General features: G+C 38.0%; 1 protein-coding gene across 5 annotated transcripts in view; it reads right to left on the bottom strand.

The window, feature by feature from the left end:
- Positions 1 to 23,724, bottom strand: part of SETD2 (SET domain containing 2, histone lysine methyltransferase) — a 122,557-nt gene that overhangs the window by 96,324 nt on the left and 2,509 nt on the right. The window contains exon 1 of one of the 5 annotated variants that reach the window (XM_087867092.1): positions 132 to 2,792. The exons of the other annotated variants lie outside the window; for them this stretch is intronic. The gene's annotated coding sequence lies outside the window, so the exon portion shown is untranslated. Of the gene's footprint in view, positions 1 to 131; positions 2,793 to 23,724 lie in introns of those variants that run through there. 5 annotated transcript variants of the gene reach the window in all.

The following is a 23,724-nucleotide window of genomic DNA, read 5'->3' as shown; positions in this document are numbered from 1 at the left end:
TGGGAGAGGAAGAAGCAGGCTCACAGCGGAAGAGCCTGACGTGGGACTCGATCCCGGATCGCCAGGATCACGCCCTGAGCCGAAGGCAGACGCTTTAACGACTGCGCTACCCAGGCGCCCCGGAAACATACCTTTCTATACCTCCATTTAAAGTCTTATATATCATCATCTATCTATCTATCTATCTATACACGGAGCTTCATTTATAGTTCTACCATCATAATAGCTTTTCATATTTATAAAGTCATTGGTATTTTCTTTTTGCTGGAAAGTGCTTTTCAGGTCCTCTGCCAATCATCTGAGTTGTTGGTCTTTCTTACTGATTTATAGAAGTCAGATGTGAGGCATCTGCAACTGAAATGTGTCACTGTATGGGGCACTGAAGTTTCCTTGTCATCAGAAATGTTTAAGAAGAATCTGGATGAGAACTTACCTCAAATGAGAGAGAATTCCTATCCTAGATGTAAAGCTAAAAGTGAGGTTCTAGAAGGTCTCATTCCAGGCCTTCAGTTCACTGAATCTCCTGAACCACAAATCAGACACAGCATTTATTACTTTAACTTGATTTTAATAAGACTTTAAAGATGAGGTGGGAGAATCTTTATAAAGATTTCTTACTAAAACTCATAGATTCCTCAAATGCTCAAGGTCAGTGTTCCTCACATTTCAGTGATATATGGGCCTTTTTTAAAGAGACAAAAAATTGTCAGATATCGAAGCTAGATCTCAATTTAAGAATACTGACTTAAGATTCTAAAATTAGTATATTAAAATTTATTTTACTTGAAAATTACCACTGAAATATGGTAGTTTTCAAGTGAAATCAATTTTAAAACTTCAAACTGGTCAAAATAATTTTTAAGGTGTGTGGGTTAGAAAGCAGTATTTTATCAATGTTAATTTCTCAAAATTGGTAACTACAGTGATTATATAAGAGAATGCCTTTGTTTTTAGAAAATACACACTGGAGGATACGGGGATAAAAAGGCATCATGACTGTAACTATCAAACATTTCAGAAAAATAAGTAATGTGCGCATGTACGTGTGTGCGTAGAAGTATGACATGTTAAAATGTTCACGTTGGCGTGAAGTAGGTATACAGAAAATCTCTATATTATTTTTGGCCATTCTGTAAGTCTGAAATTATTTCAAAGCTAAAAATTGTTTTTTCAACTTAAGATAATCAAACACGAAAAACTTGTAAATACCCTCACAAAATCTCCACCCCTTACGAATTTGTTAAGAAAAAGGCTATGTGGACTCAGAGATCCTAGAGCCTCAGCTAGAGAGAAACACTACCTCTAAATTTTCCAAATTCATATTCTGGAAGGCAGGGATGAGAATAAGTTACATAAAAACTAGACCCTATACTAGACTGAAATTGTGAACACAGGGTATTGTGAAGAGCTGAAAACTCAAGAGATAAGACAAGGGAACTGTTGATAACAAAAGGAAGCCACCAATGATAACCTGAACAGTATTTCCCAACACTGCTTATTAACATATCCTTGCCCAGAGGTACACTCAAGTAGTAGTCTGACCTGTCTGGAAGAAAGGTAAGTTGCTGTGTGTATCCAGTCCCAAGGAAGGGTCACAGAGAAATACTGGCAGAGAGCCCTTCTCAAGTACTTAAGTGGTTATGTTTATCATTAGGAAAGAAATGGAATTTTGTAGCTTCAGTCACTCTCCTTCTACCCCCCCTCCATGTTTCCATTTTAGGTTTCTACATCTGTGACCTGCTCTTCAACAAGTACAAACGAAAACATCTGTGTGGAAAAAAAGTCAGAATGAATGCACTGAAGTCATGCATGTTTTGACACTTTTAGGCACTTACAGTGTCATACACTTAAAACTTTAAATGCCTCAGATATTCAATGATATGGAAAAGTAGTACATCAGGGAAAAAGTCTACATAAGTAAAACTTTTATTATAAAAGATCAAAACTACCTAGTTCACAGCTTGACCTATGGTCATACACATTTGCAAACTGTATTAATCCTTCTGTAGGCCAAGGTTTTTGTAAGAAGTCGATGTCCTCGCTAACTACCATAAGTTAGGTAAGAGACTACATCACAACATGCTTTTCAACAGCACACAACCACACTGATGGATTGCCCAATGACTTATTTTAGAAAGGCAACACTATTAACTACAAATATCAGAACTCATATCAATCACAAGACTATTTGTTCAACAATTATTTAAGGATCTATCCTTCTGAAGGCGGTGTTAGCTCTGTTAGGGCAAGACGTCAAGTTCACAGAATTTCATCCTTTACTTGAAATAATATGGCATAGAAGTATACCAAATAACTATAGTACAAGGTAATAAGTAATAATCACCATAACTGAGAAGGCTAATGAGGGGCTTTTTAATCTTCCTTTTTTAAGTTCAACCTCATCTCACTCTCCTGACTGTCCCTCATGAAAACACACCTTCTTTAGTATTTATTACATTAGGATGGCAATGTAACACAGCAAAGAGATCAAACTTGGATCACTCCTAGGCTGAAACCCTGCCTGTCTCTACCATTTACACACTCTATGACTTGTGCTACTCCATTCCCTTTCTTACTCTACTAGATGCCTGTTTCACACATCTCCCTGCCCCAAATTTCCATCACTACCATCACCCTGACCACTCTCAATTGAAGATCCCATCACTTTACTCAGTGCCCCATCCCTTTGCCTTCCATTTCCTATTTCTTTCCTTTCTCTATCATCAGTGTCTGTTTCTTTTTTTCTTCATTCTCATTAGTGAAACAGCTTTAAAGATACCTTACCTCAGGGCACCTGGGTGGCTCAGTCGTAAAGCGTCTGCCTTCGGCTCAGGTCATGATCCCAGGGTCCTGGGATCCAGCCCCGCATCGGCTTCCTGCTCAGCGGGAAGCCTGCTTCTCCCTCTCCCACTCCCCCTGCTTGTGTTCCCTCTCTTGCTGTCTCTCTGTCAAATAAATAAATAAAATCTTTAAAAAATAATAAAAATAGAAATAAAGATACCTTACCTTAAAAAAAAAAAAAGGCAGGGGCAGAGGCGGGGTTGTCATTAGGGACCAACATCTTAAAAGCCAATGGTCAGTTTCTTTTTGGAGAACACATTTTTCTGTTTTCCTCCTACCCTCACCGGCTATTCCCTCCCTAATCTTATTTGTTGGCTCTTCCTACTCTACCAGACGTCTTCAAGTTGAAGTACCCCAAAACTTGATCCCTCTTTGGCCTTCTTCTCTTCTCCATCTACTCTTTTCCCTCTAACTTCGTCTCATCCAGATTCATGGCTTTTAGTATCATCTATAGACTGGTGACTCCCCCATCTCCAAATCCAACCACTCTGCACTTATTTACCCAAGTGCTCACTAGACATCTCTACTTGAATATCTCATACATTTCTTAAATGTAACATGGTCAAAATGGAGCTAATGGTGATTATTCCATACGTGTACACGCCAATTAAAATGATTATTACATACATAAATTTACATTAACAGCCAGATGACCTTTCAAAAGCATAAATCAAATCATGACACATACGTGCTTACTCTCTTTCTGACCTTACCTCTTTTCACAATCCTCCTCATTCCCTAGGTTCTAGCCACATAATCCCTCTCTCTGTTACCTCAAACATTCCAAACTAATTTCTGGCCTTTTCACCTGAAGGTGCTTTCTTAGAATACCATTCCCCTAGATCGTCAATGGACTGCTCCTTCTCAATAACAGGATGACAGCTCAAATGTTATCTCCAAGATTCCCCCATCACTCTACCGCATTTTATTTCTTATTTTATTCCTAGTATTTATCAATATGGGATTTTTTTCTTTTAAGATTTTATTTATCTGTCAGAGAAGAGAGCACAAGCAGGGGGAGCAGTAGGCAGAGCAGGCAGAGGGAGAAGTAGGCTCCCCGTGGAGCAAGGAGCCTGATGCGGGACTCAATCCCAGAATCCTGGGATCATGAACTGAGTCGAAGGCAGTGCTTAACCGACTGAGCCACCCAAGGGTTCCTCTTTTCTTTTAATGTAGTGCCTGCTTCCTTCCACCAGAAACAAGCTCCTCTGGGGCAGGAGCTTGGTTTATCTTACTGACAGCAGCATTTTATTTATTTATTTATTTATTTATTTATTTATTTATTTATTTAAAATTTTTATTTATTTGAGAGAGAGCGCATCAGAGAGAGAGCATGAGTCGGGGAGGGGGGGAGGCAGAGGGAGAGGGAGAGGGAGGAACAGACTCCCAGCTGAGCAGGGAGCCCGATGCGGGGCTCCATCGCAGGACCCCGGGGATCATGACCTGAGCCAAAGGCAGACACTTAACTGACTGAGCCCCCCAGGCACCCCGACAGTGGCATTTAAATGCCAAAAACCCTACTCAGAACATAGGAAGTACTCAGTAAATATCTGACAGCATCATTCCCACTTTTCTATCTAGCTAAGCTTGCTTTACACTAATCCCCAGAAGGAATTTTAATGGTTAAGATGGTCTCCTCCAAATTCGAACATAGATCAATCTCGACTTCAAGTAATTTTTCATACTGCTCTTTCACTCTACCATCCTTTTCCCTCTCTCCCAGCCTCCATACACATATATCACTCACCGCAAACCCATCTTAATCCCCTCAGCCACTTTGGTCTCACTTTCATTTACTTTGCAATTACCTGGTATGTACTCAGTACTGAACTGCCTCTTGCTATCCCTTTCCTTACCACTCCAGACACTACTACTAAACTCAACCCCTACACCATGTACTTTGCAGAGCGACAATCACATACAACCGTGACTTCTATTTACTGTTTCTGCCTTCCCAACTAAGGTTTAAATTACAAAGACACAAAGGCAACATCTTGCCCTTATTGTGTAATCTCCCTGGGTTGACCATTCCCATTCCTGGCATAAATTCTCATTACTTTTTGAATCAAAAATATTCCTTAACAATAGTACCATGTTTTAACTTTCTCATTTCAAGCAATTCTCAAAGGAAAAGAAGGAAACACCTAAAAAGTGACCTGTAGGAAAAAACAAGCCATACAGGCCATAAATAAACTTATAACATCTGCCATACTCTCTCATCCAAAACATAGGACCCAAGAGGACAAGTGAATTAAAACATCCACGAGAAATATATGTGATTTATGTAGACAGTAAAGCCATGAATACCACCCTGCTTTTTATGAAAGACCTGGAAACTTTAGGCAAAGCACTTTGGGATGAATACGCTAACCTGAACCAGTGCCAATGGACCTGATAAACAGAAGCACTATTTCTCACTTGCTTTAAGTCCACATCTTCAACTAGCATAGTACCTCAAACATACAGAGAGCTCCTGACAGAGGCTCATATATACAGATTAAATCTAGAAAAAAAATTAATGAAATGTTATTAAAATTACCGGCAAGAATATTTTCAGAGGAAATAATCTGATCAAACACTATCTCTGATATGTATAGATCAAAATAACTGCTCTCTCCCCCAGTGTCATACCCATCAACCATTCTCATACCCAAGTTGAAACTTTAATATAGTGTCTACATATGATAGTTAGTAAAGCTATTAACTTATTTTCTTTAAACAAGCAATCACTTTGTAAACAAACACAGATGATCTCAAATGTATCCTTGTAGAGTTCCACAGTCAGTGAGGAAAGGTAAGAATATCATCCAAATGTTAAAAGAATTACATATTTACCTGAAATGTTTCTAAATTTGTCTTCCAAACTGGTCTGCAGAACACCTGCATAATGTGAATTATGTTCTCCCCTTCAAGCAATCTGCTTTTTCCAAAACCCATAAATTAGGATGTGTGGTGATCTAATTTGAACATTTTAGGGCCTATTATATACAAATGAGTTTCACTATTTTTAAAATCTCTTAAATTACTTGTTTTATTCTCCTCATTGGGTAGATGTGGGAGGGGGATACCCATTACCAAATAATCTTCAAAAGACAGAAATGTGTAAATGCTGAAATTCAATTTTAGTACCAGCCAATGAATCACAACAGAAAGAGCTGAGGATAAGTTCTTAGTGAGCTGGTCACATTGTACTACTTACTGTCTTATAGTTCCCATTACTAGGCCACCATCACCACTATCAGCAGCTAACAGAATATTTTGGGGATACTAGGTTAAATGCTTTACATACATCTAGTTCATCTGCAACCCTTAAACCTATGAAGGGTATACTATTTGTATTCCCATTTTGCAAATGAAGAAACTTAACATCATAGCTAGCAAAGTGACAAAGCCAAGTATCCAGGCTTTTTGATTGCAGAGCCCTTGCTCTTTAAATCAAATATTTATTAGCTATTACACAGAACTGGGAGCAAAGGGCAAAAAGTTTCAGAGAAACATATTTTGATCCAGTGTACTAGTAAATTATCTGCCTAGCAACAGAAGGGGCTGTATCATGAAATAAAAAGTAACGGTCCTGATGATCGTGTGTCTAAAGAAACTCCCAAACTGAATGCAAGAAATCACTAGGTTTTGGGGGTTTCCCCCCAACTTCAGACTAGATTCTTCTATGAAGAAATACTCTACTGGAAGCAGTGTGGAATACCAAGAGTCTGAGGGAGATGGCTTACTATAAACAGACTATAGGATATAAAGCAGTGAATGTTTAAAAAGCTGTACCTATCCTGTATTTTACCAGACTGAATACTTAATGCCAGCCTTCTAGTCCTACTTTTGCTTAACCACATTAAACAGAAATGTGAAAACAGATGGGGGTCAGTTCCACAGATGGTGGTCAGTTCCTTCATGTGGTTACGGACTCTGATGCAAATTAGCTCTTTAAAACCCACCTTCAGGGGCGCCTGGGTGGCACAGCGGTTAAGCGCCTGCCTTCGGCTCAGGGCGTGATCCCAGCGTTCTGGGATCGAGCCCCACATCAGGCTCCTCCGCTATGAGCCTGCTTCTTCCTCTCCCACTCCCCCTGCTTGTGTTCCCTCTCTCGCTGGCTGTCTCTATCTCTGTTAAATAAATAAATAAAATCTTTGAAAAAAATAAAAATAAAAATAAAAAATAAAACCCACCTTCAAAATTAAAACAATGAAAGTAAAACATATGATGTGATTAAACCTACACACATGAGACAGAAGACGTTTCTCTTTTTATACACAAAGATAATAATTCAGGATCTTTCTCTTCCATAAATACCTGCTTTCTTTGGTGTTAATATTAAAAATGCTTCTGAAAATAATTTCATTCTTTCATGTTTCACAAGCAAGTTTTTTTCTTGTTAATACTATTAAAAAAATCTACATGGGCTGGATTTTATTTTGATAACACAATGAATACAGCAACTCAGAAAGATCTTAGAATTACCTCCAGACCAAAATCAAAACACACAAAAGGAATGAAACTCTGTTTAAAAAAAAGTTAGAGAGAAACTCAGTTTTCTTCAGGAACAACAGCTTAAACACAATAAAACAGCCATCATTTATTTTCTGATTGTTATGAAGTTTAAGCATTTTCCCAAAAATAGCAAATTAATGTTCGAGGTGTGAAAGAGAAAGGTGTCAAGTCAACTAATACAAACACAAGTATGACAAAGATACCCATGTCTCAAAACAAATCCCAAAACACTTATTCTTACAAGGCAAAGCCAATGCTAATGTAAGATCATTGTCAATTACAAAGCACTGAATACACCACCCCTCACCATTTCATGCATGGAAAATGAAGATTAAAATAAAATGCAAAGGTTATCCATGCGATAGCAAAAGACTGGAACTGGCCTAAATGTTCATCAAAAGAGTGGCTGAATAACTCTTGTACACCTATTCAATGAAGCAGTATATAGCAGGACAAAGCAATGATGAAGAGCTCTGTATACTGCTCTGGTATGATATTCAGAATATATTGTTAAATGAAACAGCAAGACACAAACAGTATGTTTTATATGCTTCTATTTTCAAAATGGAAAATCAAAGACTCAACAAAATTAAACATAATGATTACGTATTAAAGGAAATGGTGAAAGGAGAACAGGGATGAAAGTTATTCCTCTTTGAACATTATTCTTTTATTGTAGTAACTCTGGAAATATATAAAACCTTGCATTTTTTAAAAACGAGAAAATTAAAAAAAAAAAATTTCTAGGGGCGCCTGGGTGGCACAGCGGTTAAGCGTCTGCCTTCGGCTCAGGGCGTGATCCTGGCGTTATGGGATCAAGCCCCACATCAGGCTCCTCCGCTATGAGCCTGCTTCTTCCTCTCCCACTCCCCCTGCATGTGTTCCCTCTCTCGCTGCTGTCTCTATCTCTGTCGAATAAATAATAAATTTAAAAAATCTTAAAAAAATTTTTCTAGAAACTCAAATTATAAAAAACTATACCAAATTGGTGATTGTCATAAACACAAAGAAAAGCTAAACTAAACTATTTTGACTACAAACACCTTACTGAAATATATCCTGAGGGTAAAAAAACAAATCTTAAACTGTTAGTAGTCCTTTTTTTTTTTTTAAGATTTTATTTATTTGACAGAGAGAGACAGCGAGAGACAGTGAGAGAGTGAGAGAGAGAGAGAGAAAAAAAAACACACAGCAGGGGAAGCGGGAGAGGGAGAAGAAGGCTCCCTGCCGAGCAGGGAGCCCAACGTGGGGCTCGATCCCAGGACCCTGGGATCATGACCTGGGTCAAAGGCAGACGCTTAATGACTGAACCACCCAGGCGCCCCTAAACTGTTAGTAGTCTCACTGTTATAATAATACTGCTAATACTACCAAAACTATCATATATAAATAGATACAGCAAATAAGTTATTCCATTAATGTCATTAGAAACTAAGATTTCCAACATAAAAATGATAGAAGTTTTAAAATAAAAACTCTTAAATATGACTTGGAAAAATCCATACGGACTTAAGTTTTTTTTTCTTCTAAAAAATACATGTATCTTAACTGTCCAATGAAAAGACCTAAGCACTGACAGCCCAGTAGCCAAAAGTAACATGACTAGTATCTAGACTATGGTCTCTAAATACCATTTTCACTAAAAGGAACCAAGGCTCACAAAAGATATGGTTGACTCTGGGACTGAGATAAAAAGTATATAAATGAGCTAAGGCCAAGGAAGTTATCAAAGATTACCAGGATCATGCAAAAGGTCAGAGAAGCCAATCTGAAAAGACTTCCACTGGACAAAAATGAGGCAATCTGAGCAACACTAAGAACAAAAAATGAGTGCAATGTATTGAAGTACAACAAATATATAAACTCATAAAAAAAAAGTAAGTCCCCACTGATCAACTTTGGAGGTTAGACTGCCAACAGGACACACACTAGTTATCTGAAAATTAACAAAGGAAAAGAACTCAGTATTTTTCCTATCTTTCTCATAGAACTGTATTTCAGCACAATCAGTAGCATTCTATCTAATAAATTCAACAATCATCAATGGCAGCTAAAACAAGTAGGTGAAAGGTTGATGGAGAACTTTGTAACAGATGGATCAGGATGACTATACCATAATCCACTGGCTAATTTTGCTATCACCAAAATAAGACTACCTGATACGTACCCCCTGACACAATGCAACAGGTAATCAATAAAAAGCTGGAGCGGGAATCTGATATAACCGTATGATGAAAAAGATGTAGGAATGCCTGGGCGGCTCAGTCCATTGAGCATCCGACTCTTGGTTTTGGCTCAGGTCATGATCTCAGGGTACTGTGATGGAAACCCACATGGGCTCTATGGTCAGCGCAGAGTCTGCTTGTCCCTCTCCCTCCCCCTCTGCTACTCTCCCCGCTTGCTTGCTCACTCTCTTTCAAATAAATAAATAAAACCTAAAAAAAAAAAAATCAGAGGGGTGGGGGATTGGGACAGGCCAGTGATGGGTATTAAGGAGGGCACATATTGCATGGTGTACTGGGTGTTATACGCAAATAATGAATCATGGAACATTGCATCAAAAACTGGGGATGTACTGTATGGTGACTAATATAACAAAATAAAAATTATTAAAAAAAAAAAAAGAAGAAAAGAAAAGAAAAAGACCTATATAGTTCAGCATCAGTTTTCCACTCTAGGGCCTTTCTAGTGCCTTCCTACCAGAAGGTATGTCCCAATTCTTTTTCTCCTCCATTATGTGTTTTCAAAATACCAGATGGGGAGGCATTAACAGTCTAAGAGGTTAAAGCAAAACTCTGAAAGTCAGTCAACCCGGATTTGAATACCAACTCCAGTACTTTTTAACACTTACTAAGAGAAAAGGTGGCCAAAGAGTTTATCTATAAAACTGAAATAGTAGTACTATATTTACTTAAAAGAGAGGCTCAAAGGAGAACATCTATTTAAAATTCTCCATATAGTACCTGGCACATGGTTAGTACTCAATAAATGGAAACTGTTAGCAATTTGAATTACATATTTGTAAGATTCTTTCATTAGCAACGGTCTTTACTCATAATGTATAAAAATATGAATCACTATGAAATACACCTGAAACCAATAAGATATTGCATATCAATTATACCTCAATTTTAAAAAGTCTCCACTTTTAGAAAATAAGCATAAATAGTAAGGACCTTGCTCATTTTCATATCCCTGGGTCTTAGCACTAAAAAGGTGCACAGTAAATAATTTTGAACAAATGAGTAGAGAAGTAGAGGTAGAAGATGAAAGATAAAGATTGAAGAGCATGGTAAAAATACAGAGTAGCTGCAGAAGGAAAAGGGAGTTAACACTTAACTGTAGTCTTTTGGCCAGTGCCAACTGGCTAAGTTTGTTACCAAGTACAGAAATTGAGACTAGAGTTTGCAAACTTTTACAGCAATCTGACCTTGACCAGTGATCAGTAGGCTTATACTTTTTTAAGCTTTTTATTTTGAAATAATTACAAATTGACAGGAAGTTGCAAAAATAGTACAAAGAGTCTCTGTACACTTCACCCGGCCCCCCTCCCCCTGTGACATCTTAGGTAGCTGGAGTCCAATATCAAAACCAGGAAATTCACATTGATACATTACTGTTAACCAGACTAGACCTAATTCACTTTTCACCATTCTTCTCAAACTGCATACATATTCATTTGTGTGTGCATGTAGTTCTATGCAAAATTATTCCATACATAGATTCACGTAACCACCACCACAATGAAGATACGTAACTGTTCAACCAGTGGTGCTGGATTCTGAATGTCTTAATTTTTCACTTCAGGGGTGCCTGGGTGGCTCAGTCAGTTAAGTGTCTGCCTTCAGGTCAGGTCATGACCCCAGAGTCCTGGGACTGAGCCCCACATTGGGCTCCTGGCTCGGTGGGAAGCCTGCTTCTCCCTCTGCCTGCTGCTCCCCTGCTTGTATTCTCTCTCTCTTTCAAATAAGCAAATAAATAAAATCTTTAAAAATATGTTTTTTCACTTCATTTTTCTAGGACTTCATTTTTAGTGTATGGTTTTGGGTTTTTTTTTTTTTAAGATTTTATTTATTTGAGAGAGAGAGAGCACACAAGCAGTGGGAGCAGCAGGCAGAGGGAGAGGCAGAAGCAATCTCCCTACGGAGCAAGACCTGGGGCTCAATCCCAGACCTGAGCCGAAGGCAGATGCTTAACTGATTGAGCTACCCAGGCGCCCTTTAATATATATTTAAAATATACCAATCCATGACACACTAACAGTTAGTTTGAGAAACACTAACAAGAAGATGTACAAATTGGTTTTATACTATTTTGGAACCCCGTATTTCCTAAATAATTGATAACTAGATTTATTTTTCTCCAGTTAGATAGCAGACAATCCAAAATTGAAACATACACAGAAAGTCCCCACTTTTTATATTTTGGGGTTTTACTGCTATCTAACAAAGTTCAGATATTCTTCATTTCTCAGTCTTTTACTCCTATCCTACCCAACAGATCAAGGTAAACAAAAAGCCAGGATTTCACCTTAAAACAATTCCTCCAAAAGAATGAAATGTTTCGGGCGCCTGGGTGGCTCAGTCTGTTAAGCATCTGCCTTCGGCTCAGCTCATGATCCCAGAGTTCCAGGATCAAGTCCCTCGTCAGGCTCCCTGTTCAGCAAGGAATCTGCTTCTCCCTGTCCCTCGGCTCCTACCCCCACTCATGCTCTCTCTCTCCCGCTCACTTCTTTCTCTCAAATTAAAAAAAAAAATACAAAAAAAACCCTGTTTTAAAAAAAGAATGCAACGTGTGGGGAATAAATAGACATCATGACCTAAAAAGAAAAAAAAAAAAAAAAAAGCTCCAGATAACAGCACAATGCTCATCCAAAATTCTTCCCTCTGGATTTCTTTTATACCTTCCCAGATTCCTGAAAATACACTAGAATCATATCTTACCTGGAGCCTGGAGAAATGTTTCTTCCTTTTTTTTTTTTTTTTTAAAGATTTTATTTATTCATTTGAGACAGAGAGATACAGAGAGAGAGAGGAGGAGCAGTGGGGAGAGGCAGAGGGAGAGGGAGAAGCAGACTCCCTGCAGAGCAGGGAGCCTAATGTGGGGCTCGATCCCAGGACCTGGAGATCATGACCTGAATCAAAGGCAGACGCTTAACCATCTGAGCCACCTAGGCGCCCCTTGCAGAAATGTTTTGATATGTTTAGATCACCTGTCCTTTATTAAGATATCTTCTTTGAGCTCCTAGCACACACTTGGTACACACTTGTTTGTGACAGTATGATTAGGACCCTGTAAACTACATTTTTCCTCTGGCACAAATAGCATGTGCTAGAGGAAGACTGCAAGGCTGGAAGAGTAAGAGGGGAGTATGCTCCTTCCTGTTGGTCACAGTTCCTACACGTACTGACCCACCAATACATTTCACCCTGGCGTTGATTCCAGTTTCTACCTTTCTCCCCACAGTCCCAGACCAGCCTGACTGCAACCCCTCCGATGCCAGCACCAGTTGTCAGGTACCCCTTCCTCAGAGGTCTCAGCTCCTGGTGCCCTACCTACTCCAAGCTTCTGAGAACCACACCTTCTTCCCTTTTCCCTCCAGCCTTAGGATAGGCAGCTACTTCCTGCCTTTCTGTTGTTGTTACCTTCAGCATTCCCTTTTCATTTTCTCAGTTCTCCAGCAGCCCTTTCAACCAATTCCTTACATTAAATTCTATCTTCTGACTGACAAACAGCCTGAAAGCGTAAGCTCCTTTCTTAAAAGTTTATAATAAAATAGAAGTAATTAATCTAACATAACTGTGAGATTCATCACTAATGCTACATTGGGGTACAGTGAGCTTCTTACCAAGCCACTCTAAAAGGCACGAAACACGGATGGGCCATGCCTTCCTGAAAATTTAACATATTTTAAAACTGTACATAAGCAATCTTGCAAATTAGACACTCAATATATTTTTCATCAGTGTTCTAGAGCAAGCATAGGCAAATTTTCTATAAAGACCAAGAAAGTAAATATTTCAGGCTTCGCAGGCATGTAGTCTCTGTCAGAACTACTCAACTCCGACATTTTTGTGGGAAAGCAGCCATATACAATAAATGAATGAGCATGGCTGTGCTCCAATAGCTATTTACTGACACAAAACCTTCAGTGTCATATCATTTTCACATGTCACAAAATACTGTTCTTTCAATTTTTTTTTAACCATTTAAAAGATATAAAATCATTCTTAATTCATAGGCTATACTAAAACATCCAGGCAGGCTGGATCTGGCCCACTCAACAGTCTGCCAACCCCTGTTCTAGACTGAACCTCTTATAAAAATCAAAGTATGATATTCATTGATGGGCTCAAAAAAAATTTAGTTTAAACCTATGCTTAGGGGCGCCTGGATGGCTCAGTCGTTAAGCGTCTGCCTTCAGCTCAGGGGAGCCTGCTTCTTCCTCTCCCACTCCCCCTGATTGTGTTCCCTCTCTCACTGGCTGTCTTTCTCTCTGTAAGGTAAATCTTAAAAAAAATAATTATAAAAACAAACAAAAACCTATGCTTAAGCTGTAACTAACCTGAAACTTCACTGAGACAAAACAATGTATAAGTAACATTCCAACTTTCTTTCTTTTTAAAAAATATTTATTTGAAGGAGAGAGAGAGAGAAAGCATGAGCAGGGGGAGGGGCGGAGAGAGAAGCAGACTCCCCACTGAGCAGGGAGCCTGATGCGGGACTTGATCCCAGGAACCCAGGATCATGACCTGAGCCTAAGGGAGATGCTTAACTAACTGAGCCAATCAGGTGCCCCAAACTTTCTTTTGATGAAGACAAAAGATTAGAAACTTTACTAACCAGGAAATTTCAAAGTATGACCTAGGCTCAATTTAAGCATTCACCAATCTTTTATATCTTCTTTCTCCCTCTATAATACCATAAAAATAAGCACTGGTTTTTATTTTGATTTTTTGGTTTGTGTGTGTGTGGCTGTGTTCCAATAAAACTTCGCTTATGAGTAGTGAAATTTGAACTTCATATAATTTTCATACATCATGAAGTATTCTTCTTCTTTTAATTTTATCCCCACCATTAAAAAATGTAAAAACCATTCTTAGCTCATAGGTACAGAACAGGTGGTCAACCAGATTTGGCCTGTGGGCCATGGTTTACCAAACCCTGTTTTAGTTTTATTTTATTTTATTTATTTCTATTCAGCTCCATGATGTAAGCATTGTTTTTTGTTGTGGTGGTTGTTGTTTTTTGAGGGGAGGGGGCAGAGATAGAAGGAGAGGGAAAATCTTTTTTTTTTTTCTTTTCACATTCTTTTTTTTTTTTTTTTAATAATGATTTTTTATTATATTATGTTAGTCACCATACAGTACATCCCCGGTTTTCGATATAAGGCTCGATGATTCATTAGTTGTGTATAACACCCAGTGCACCATGTAATATGTGCCCTCCTTACTACCCATCACCGGTCTATCCCATTCCCCCACCCCCCTCCCCTCTGTAACCCTCAGTTTGTTAGGAGAGGGAAAATCTTAAGCAGGCTCCATGCTCAGTGTGAGCCCCCAACACAGGGCTCGATATCATGACACTGAGATCATGACCTGCGCTGAATTCAAGAGTCAGACCCTCAAGCAACTGAGCCACCCAGGCACCCCCAAGCATTGGTTTTTAAATTAACCTTGAATAATGCAAATTTCTGAATCAGAGAATCATTAAATTAGGGTCTTGATGTTCAACTTAGAACAAGTTAAGTTAAAGCAATATGGTCTCATTTCCCAAACAATTCAAATAGAAAAAAATATCTACAGACATCCAAGCAAGTTAGGTACAAGTTTATTTCAAAGTAACCATGATTACACAGCCTCTCCTACTAGTCTACAACTACTCTGATCAGCTTCGAGGAATGATGTCTCTGACATCTTATGCTTTCACAAATATGTTCATCATTGCTACTTGTGAGCTCTGTCCATTTGTCCAAAAACCGTGAGTTAAAGTTCTAAGAGAACCCTTGAACTAGAACTACCTCATCATGTGGACAGAGCATGAACTGGTAAGATAAAAAGAGCACAAGCAAAGGTGCAGTTTTATGCAGGACATGAAGAAAGGCAAAAATAAACATTAGCCCTCTTAACAAAAGGCAAGTTATCTACCTATCTACTTCTCCTGGTTCTCCTTAATATATGGAATGACAACAAACCAAGGCTGGAGTTTCACTTTAGTACAAGTTCCTAGAAGCTCATTTCCAATGAAGATTTCAGGCTATTTAAGGCCCTTGGCCAAAGGAGCAGATCTGGATGGTCCACATACCCAGGGTAGCTTTAGCGCAATGATGTTCAGCCATCTAATCCTCTAGCATATACATAAGCAAAGTCAAAGAAAAGAAATAACTCAAGGAGGGAATCCCCTGCACCCTCCAAACTGAACTGCTATAAGCACCTCAAGACTAACCCAGAAACAAGTTAACTCGGAATACAGGAATCCAGCTGATTATAAATGGCAGCTATTATATTATTCCTTAGTATCATTAAAAAGCTAGTCTTGGGGCAGCCGGGTGGCTCAGTTGGTTAAGTAACTGACTATTGATTTCGGCTCAGGTCACGATCTCAGGGTCATGGGATAGAGCCCCTTCTAGGGCTCCAAGCTGGGCATGGAGCCTGCTTGAGATTTTCTCTCTCCCTCTGCCTCCTCACCCCATCTTTAAAAAAAAAAAAAAAAATGCAGTTTTAGACAAATTGGTAAATGAAAAGACCCTTGCTCAAGTTGTGGTACTGTCACTAGCTAGTGAACATAGCTTGAACTTCTTTGGGCCTGCTTTTCCTACCTTATTCATAAAAATCAGAGTCACATCTTCCATGCCCTTTAAAATCACAGCCATGGTAAACCATGGTAATAAGTTAAAGGGAAAAGTGGGAAGCCACAGTAATGACAAGTCATTAGGTAAGGTAATAAAGCCTCCCTCCATGAGATACCACTTACGCTGCTCAGCAATTTAAAATGGGGCAAATGCAGAGGAGTCTAACTGGAAATGGACATAGGGACAATTTTCCCTATGTACCCTAGCCTTCAGCATGGTCCTTGAGCATCCTCCATCCACCCTTTTGCCTAACTCCCATTCTTTCAGGCTAAGTATACATCCTCTGGGCAGCCCTCCCTGACTACCCACCCCTCTACTCCACCAGCCTGGGTTAGGCGTCCCTGCTATAGCTTACTATACTTACTTCTGTATCCTTATCACGAGGTAGGAATTCAACAAATGTTTGCCGAATAGTCAAGAGTTCAATTCAGCTAGTTTTTCTTTACATCAATCAGGTTTAAAAGGTTCGATTATAAGAAAAAAAACTTTGAATATAACTTTATAATTGCTTCATAGAGTTTAAGGCTTAGCCTATAAATTTTTTCAGTTTTCTAGATATAAAAAGCACCAGCTAGCCTAGAGAACAAAAGCCTCAATTTCAGAGTATCAAGTTTTCTAACATTTTTCAGTGTCACAGCCTTATGGTATACCCGCAAACACCCCTTGATTTATCACTGCAACCGTAGTTGCCTCACTTCCTTTTGGCCCCTAATATTCATAAAGAGATAAATGAGACTATTAATCGAAGGATTTGAACAGAAAGACAACTAAGCAAGTGTAAAGAGGTATAGTTTAAATAGATTATCCATCCTGGAAAAAACACAAACACAAAACAACAACTAAAAAGGCTGGGGGGAAAAAAACTAGTCTAGCACAAAACACAACAGACTATCCTACCTTAGGAAGCACTCATGTTCTTTCTCAGACCACCATCATGAGAGCTCCAATTTTCATCAGTTTGTCTCCACAAGGACCAACAGAAGCAGCATAAAAACTTCTCTCAGCACCAATCACACTCATTAGCCCAACTCATACCACTCAATTCCCTTTCTCTGTCCTAATGCAATAGTTATTAAGGATGTCTTATGACAGATGCCAGTAATTATTAATGCTGCTATTCACTCTATCAGAAAATTAGAATGACAGTTATGAAGAATAAGGTCAACTCAAACATTTATTAAGCACATACTACTATGTACCCAAATACTAGTTACTGGAATTCCTCCATATAAAAAGAGTAAGTCTCTATAACATATTTGTCATGTTCCTTGGATTTGCTAGTACATGGGACAAAATCCCTTAGGTCCTAGCAATAGATAGAACCAAACAAGTCTGTATGATGCAGGAGAACGGATGAATGCTTATATAGGCAGGCTCCAATGAAGGTTAGCCTTTCTTGATGCTTCATATTAGTAACCACCTAAAGGATCTTTAAAGTTGGAGAATTATAAAAACACACATGGATGTAAATATATCTTTTAAAATATTAATGTGGAAAACAGTAATGATGTAAATAAAAGTACTGAAGCAACAGGTACATTTCACAAAAAGCACACAGCTAACAAATTTTGCAGCTATCATATGCACAGCTGAAAAAATGCCAGGTTCCAACTCCTGCCCCAATTTTGTATCTTCTAACACTGTCATTATCTTCTCTAATAAGTAAGAAAGGTAGTCAAAAAAGGATAGATGGACATCAAGTATTTCTTGGCAGTGTGTCTCTCTAATGAGCACAAGCAATATTATAACTGGGGAAACACTGTTTTATATTTAACCTACCACTGTTTCAATGTGTTAATATTCAGCTATTAACATTACTTTCTTATACAAACTAATATTAATCTGCCAGAAAGACTACATTGTACTTTTCATGATTGCAGCAATTAGTTTCCTGAATAATTACAATAAACAATTTTCTAATGGACATGCTAAACTTAAGCTAAAGAGCATACCTATTAAGGTTATCTTGGGGGAAACTTCAGTAGTACATTTTCACCTATTTCTAACAAAATGTTTTACTGTACCTCAACAAAATTAATCTCTTTACTACAGATAATTTTCAGCACAGAAGCAGTACCATAAAACATGCAGCTTATGTTTTCCCTTTTAGACTTGATATAGATACTCTGGTCTAGAACTGATAAAATAATGGAAGAGGTTTATTTTTAACCAAGTAATTTTAGAAAGTCTGTGTGTGATCCAGATTAGAATAAGTGGATTTCCATAGAAAAGGTCCACAGCCATCTCTGTAATTTATGAAAAATAACGGTAGCTCTACTTTACATTCACACAAAATTCATAAAAATTTTAACCCTGGCATCATCTGCCTACTAAAGTAGAGAGTATGTAATTAAAAACTATTCACTAAGAGGCCAAATATCAGACAAAAGACTCAAAGTACAAGTTAGTCCATTGGTCTCCACAACGAGCTAATCATGAAACAAATATTGGTGATTACTATACAACCAACCCTCCCCCAAAGAGAGGATCTAATTGCACATGGCAGGAAGCGGGCAGCAGGAAGAGCTACAGTCAGAAACCACCAATTGCTCCAGGTTCTTGAAGCCCATAAGCAGTGCTCCCAGTAAACAGACCTCCCAGCAGCCTGCCAGCATGATCACACTCCTGTCAACACCCACACCATCCCAAAGATATTTTCACTTGTGAGATGTTAGAATCTGACAGAAAAAGCACTCTAAAATAAAAAGCATCTATAAAAATTTAAACCAACTTTAAACTTCCATCTCAATGACAAACATATTTGCTTAGCTGGAAAAGACACTGAAGTAACCACTAGTTTGATTTAAAAAAAAAAAAAAGACTATCAAATTAAAATACATTATACTTGAATTCCAAACCTAAGGGACTCAAATACAACATTTCACTAGATATAACCAAAAATCACACAAGGTAAACTGCCTCTTGTTTGAATCCACGAAAGCAGACTTCCAAATATAGATCTATTATGAAAAACAACAAACCTGTTGAATTTTCAGTTGGCGAGCTTGTTGGCCAGCTTCAAACCAACTATTTTCAAAAAACTCTACTTAAACGCCTTGAGTTTTCTTTTGAAATAACCAAGCAACTAATCAAAGTAGGGCAGGAATAAAAACTACTTAATCCGGGTGCCTGGCTGGCTCAGTCGATGGAGCATGTGACTCTTGATCTTTGGGTTATAAATTCAAGCCCCACGTTGGGTGTAGAAATTACTTAAAAATAAAATCTTTAAAAAAACCCAAAAACTACTTAATCCATCAGCACCAGACAGGGCAAACAGAAATATATATACGATATGTTTTTAAAAAGAAAAAAAAAGTATAGAAGTCAAAGTCTAAACAAAATCATGAAAACACTATCATAAATTACCAGATATACTCACCCAGTGGGGAAACATATTTGCAAGGAGACACCTTCCACACAGCACAACATGTCCTAAGGTCTTTTTAAACTGCTTAACATGACAACCAGACACCGTAATAAAGCAACTCAATATTGCCTGTTAAAAATGAGTACACCTTACATGTAAATGCAAATATGCAGAGGATACAGTACACAGAAAAAAGACAGAATGATATATGTAGTATGACTCTGCTTATATAAAAACAAAAAACAAAACGAAAAGGTCTGGAAAGGTATACACTAAATTGTTAGTAGTGGTTACCCTCTTGGATATGGGATTTGGAGAGGTGGAGCAATGAAGAGATGTAAAGGGTGGATTTTTACTTTTTCCTCTATTAATATCTGTATTATCTTACCTTACTGCAATAAGCATTTATTATTTTGGTAATTAAAAAAAGGAACCATTTAAAACATACTACCAGACACTGTTATTGTTCTTAAAATATCACAATTATGGTAAATCCAAAGACAACAGTAAAGTACCTCCAAATCTTGAATTTTAAAGCTCTATCTTCTGAGATTAAAGAGGACTAAGAGACATCACAATTAAATGCAATGTGTAACCTTAGACTGAAAAGAGAGGACAACTGGTAAAATTTAAATATGAACAGTCTAAGAGTTAACAGTATCATTATAAATATTAAATTGTCTGGTTATTGGTTATCCAAGAGAATGCTTCTTCTTAGGTAATATTATGAAATATTTAGGGGTGAAGGTTCAGGAGGTCTGCAACTTGATTCAGCCAAAAATAAAAACACGTATATTCTTTTATATAGAAAGATAAACCAAATGTGACAAAATTTCAATTACTGGTTAATGCAGGTGAACAGTATATGGAAATTCATTATGCTATTCCTGCAACTTCTCTGTAAGTTTGATTTTTTTTTTCCAAATAAAATGCCTCCCTAGACCCCGCTCTGACTCCCGCCCCCCTCCCACCCTACCCCTTGCCCTGAATCTCTCTCAAAAAGGAAGGATTCTAAACTTGATGTTTGGTGACTCCAGATGTAATGGTTCAGTTTCTAATATGAATGGTCTCTCAGGGCCTTACAATAATAGCTCTTAGTGTATTACAAAATAAGGTACTCTACAGTACTCTGGAAGAATTAACAGAAACGAAGCTAGTCAACTTTTGATTCTGTAACCCAGGCTAGTCATTCTTTGCCATCCAGTAGATGACTATCCTAGCTTCTCTGCAAAAAGTGACAATACTCACAGAACACCAACAATTATCAAGTCAAGAAAAATTATAAATATCTGTTAAAAAGTAAATTATAAATTATAATACATTTCAGTCTTTTTAAAGGGAACAGATTAAATCAGTCAGTACAGTGAAAAGTGGCAGAAAAGATACGGGAATATCAAAGTTCCAGTGAGGAAACTAGGAAAGTATGACAGACTAACAGGTATAAAGTATGTCTTGGCAGTTTGAACATTTCTTAGTAAAACACAACTGTATCAACAGTTGCTTGATACCTTTCTAAAGACATAATGTGTCAGTATAAGAATGGTCAGCCTGAAATCTAGAAAAAAGCAAAGAGGAACAGGAATACTGAAAAGGTAACTCTCTCCCAAGTACTAGGACAGTTCATCAGGCTTTCTCACCAGGAAACCCTCCCAGTAGTATTTTCTCTTAGTTAGCTTCTTATGGCATCTCCATTCCCACGGTAACTAAGGTGAATTATGAGAATTCTTTGAGAACTTGACTAACCTCACTGCTTTATATTTTATTAGTACATGTAGAAATATTTTTTCCCAGTTAATAAACTTTATTTTGGCCAAATTCATCATGCTTTTCCTATCATGATGCCTTGTACTCTTCTTTCTAACTGCATCTTTCCATCCAAATACTAATAATAAAAAAGTTAACACTGTCCTAATTCTTAAATTCTCATAAAACCCTTTGCAGAAAATACTATTATGATCCCACTTTATAAATAATGACACCAAAGCACAGAGTAATTATGAAACCTGCTCAGGTTCATAAAGCTATTAAGTAAAAAAGAGGTGATATTCTAAAACCTAGCTCCAAAGCCCAGGGTTTAACTTTTTTTTTTGTGCTTTGGACAAAAAAACTTGGCAGTCTGATGAAGCCTGTGGATTTCTTCACAGCGTAATATTTTTAAATGCATAAAATAAAATACAAGGATTACAAATGAGATGAGTTATGTTGAGGACAAAAACCCCAAATGTGTGATACAGTAATACATATGCTTCTTAACAATGTAGTGGTAGATCTCTACTATAATATAGAGATGTAATGATGTACATAATGTAATGTTTGTTACATCAATGTTTTGATGTAATGATAAACATAAATAATATTTTGAGATATCTACAACCACAGCATATTATTAAAAATATTTGACTTGTACTAGTAGTAAAATCACAAGTACTGTTGGTAGTACTGTAGTTTGCTGTTTATACTGGCAATTAAAAGAAATGCTAACTTCTAGTTAGAGGTTAGTGAAGGGGTAATTTTTCCTCCTAAGTTTAAGGATGCCATCCATGTTAAGACCCCTACACTGCACACTATAATAAAACCCTCTTAATACTCCAATTTAAAGGGACCACTCCCAGGTCCTTGTCTCTTTCTTCACAGGCTCCCTTGGTGATCTCTTCCAGTGTTGTGGTTCTAATACTAAGTTGATGACCACAAAATATATCTCTAGTCCAGACCTTTCCTCTGAACTTCACGGAATTGAATTGGTTATCAATTCAACCCAAATGTCTAACAGGCATCTCAAACTTAACCATGTCTAAAACTGAACTGCTAATCCGTTTCCCAAACTTGCTCTTGTCACAGTCATACCTACATACTACCGTGGTTGATGGCAACTCCATCTTTCTAACTACTCAGACAAAAAACCTTGGAATCATCCCGGGCTCCTCTCTCACATGCCACATCTGATCTATCAACAAATCGTATTGGTTTTTTCTTCAATGTATATCCAGAATTCAATCATTTCTCACCATCCCCTGGTTACCACCTTTACAAGTCACCAGCAGCTCTCTTCCAGATTGCTAACTTCATTACAAGTTTCCTGCTTCTTCTGTTCTCCCCTGCAAAGGGGGTGATCCTTCTGAAGCTGAAAGCAGACCATGTCACACTTTTGTTGAAAACTCTGGGCAAAGTCCTTACAGTGACTCTACAAAGCACTGTGAAATCTGCATCCCACCCTGACCCAAGTTACTATTTATTGCTCTTTTTTGTTCATTCCATTTTAGCCATACCAGGGAGAATTCACTAGGTCAGCCTCGGCACCTTGGAACTATTCCCTCTACTTGAAATGCTTTCACCCCAGATATTAACATGGCTAACTCCCTTCCTTTTAAGCCTTTGCCTAAATATTATTCTCAAGAAGGTACACCAGTCTACCTCATTTTAAAGTGTCACATCTTCCCCAGAAATTCTGGATTCCCCCTTATCCTGCTCCATTTTTCAAAGCACTTACCTTTGAATATTCTGTATCATTCACTACTACCCATCACTAGAAGGGGGTGCCCACAAGGGCAAAATTTTGTTTTGTACACCACTCACTTCTAATGTGCCTATGTTTGGCCTCAAATAGACATGCGTATGTTCAAAGAACAGCACTTCTATGGCTGTTAAGTACTTGTCTCTCTCATTAGAAGAGTTCCTTAAAGACTTTAACTGGATCTAATTTGCAGTGTCCTCAACACCTGGCCCCAACAGCAGACACCTAATGCACACTCAGGTGATTACAACCATTTTCACCTGAAACACAATCCTATGTGCCACAGGAAAAAAGCCAGGTCTCACAGCTGTGACTGATTAAGGAGCGGGTACAAGACAAACACAGAACATCAGGTTCCAACAGTTACTTCAACCAAACTGAATTTATGTTTCGTGCCTCAATTTCTTCATGTGTCTAAGAACCATTCCAAACTACCTGAAGTCTAAAAGGGGCACTTGTTCATTCCTTCCCCCAGCCACATCACCCCCTCAAGCCCACCTAATCTTTCCAAGCTAGACTTAAAATCCTCTTAAGTTTTCCCTGATGACCCCAGCTAGAAGCATTTATACATGCCACACTCAGTGCCAAAGGCTTTTCATACTTTATTCTCATCCAATTCTCCCCAAAGCCCTATGAGGTTGCTACCATCACAAT

Source organism: Ursus americanus, chromosome 14 (assembly GCF_024610735.1).
Source record: "Ursus americanus isolate L20-20 chromosome 14, mUrsAme1.1.p, whole genome shotgun sequence".
Classification (NCBI taxonomy): domain Eukaryota; kingdom Metazoa; phylum Chordata; class Mammalia; order Carnivora; family Ursidae; genus Ursus; species Ursus americanus.
The sequence above is the reverse complement of the archived record's forward strand: the minus strand, read 5'-3'. Positions and strand labels throughout refer to the sequence as shown.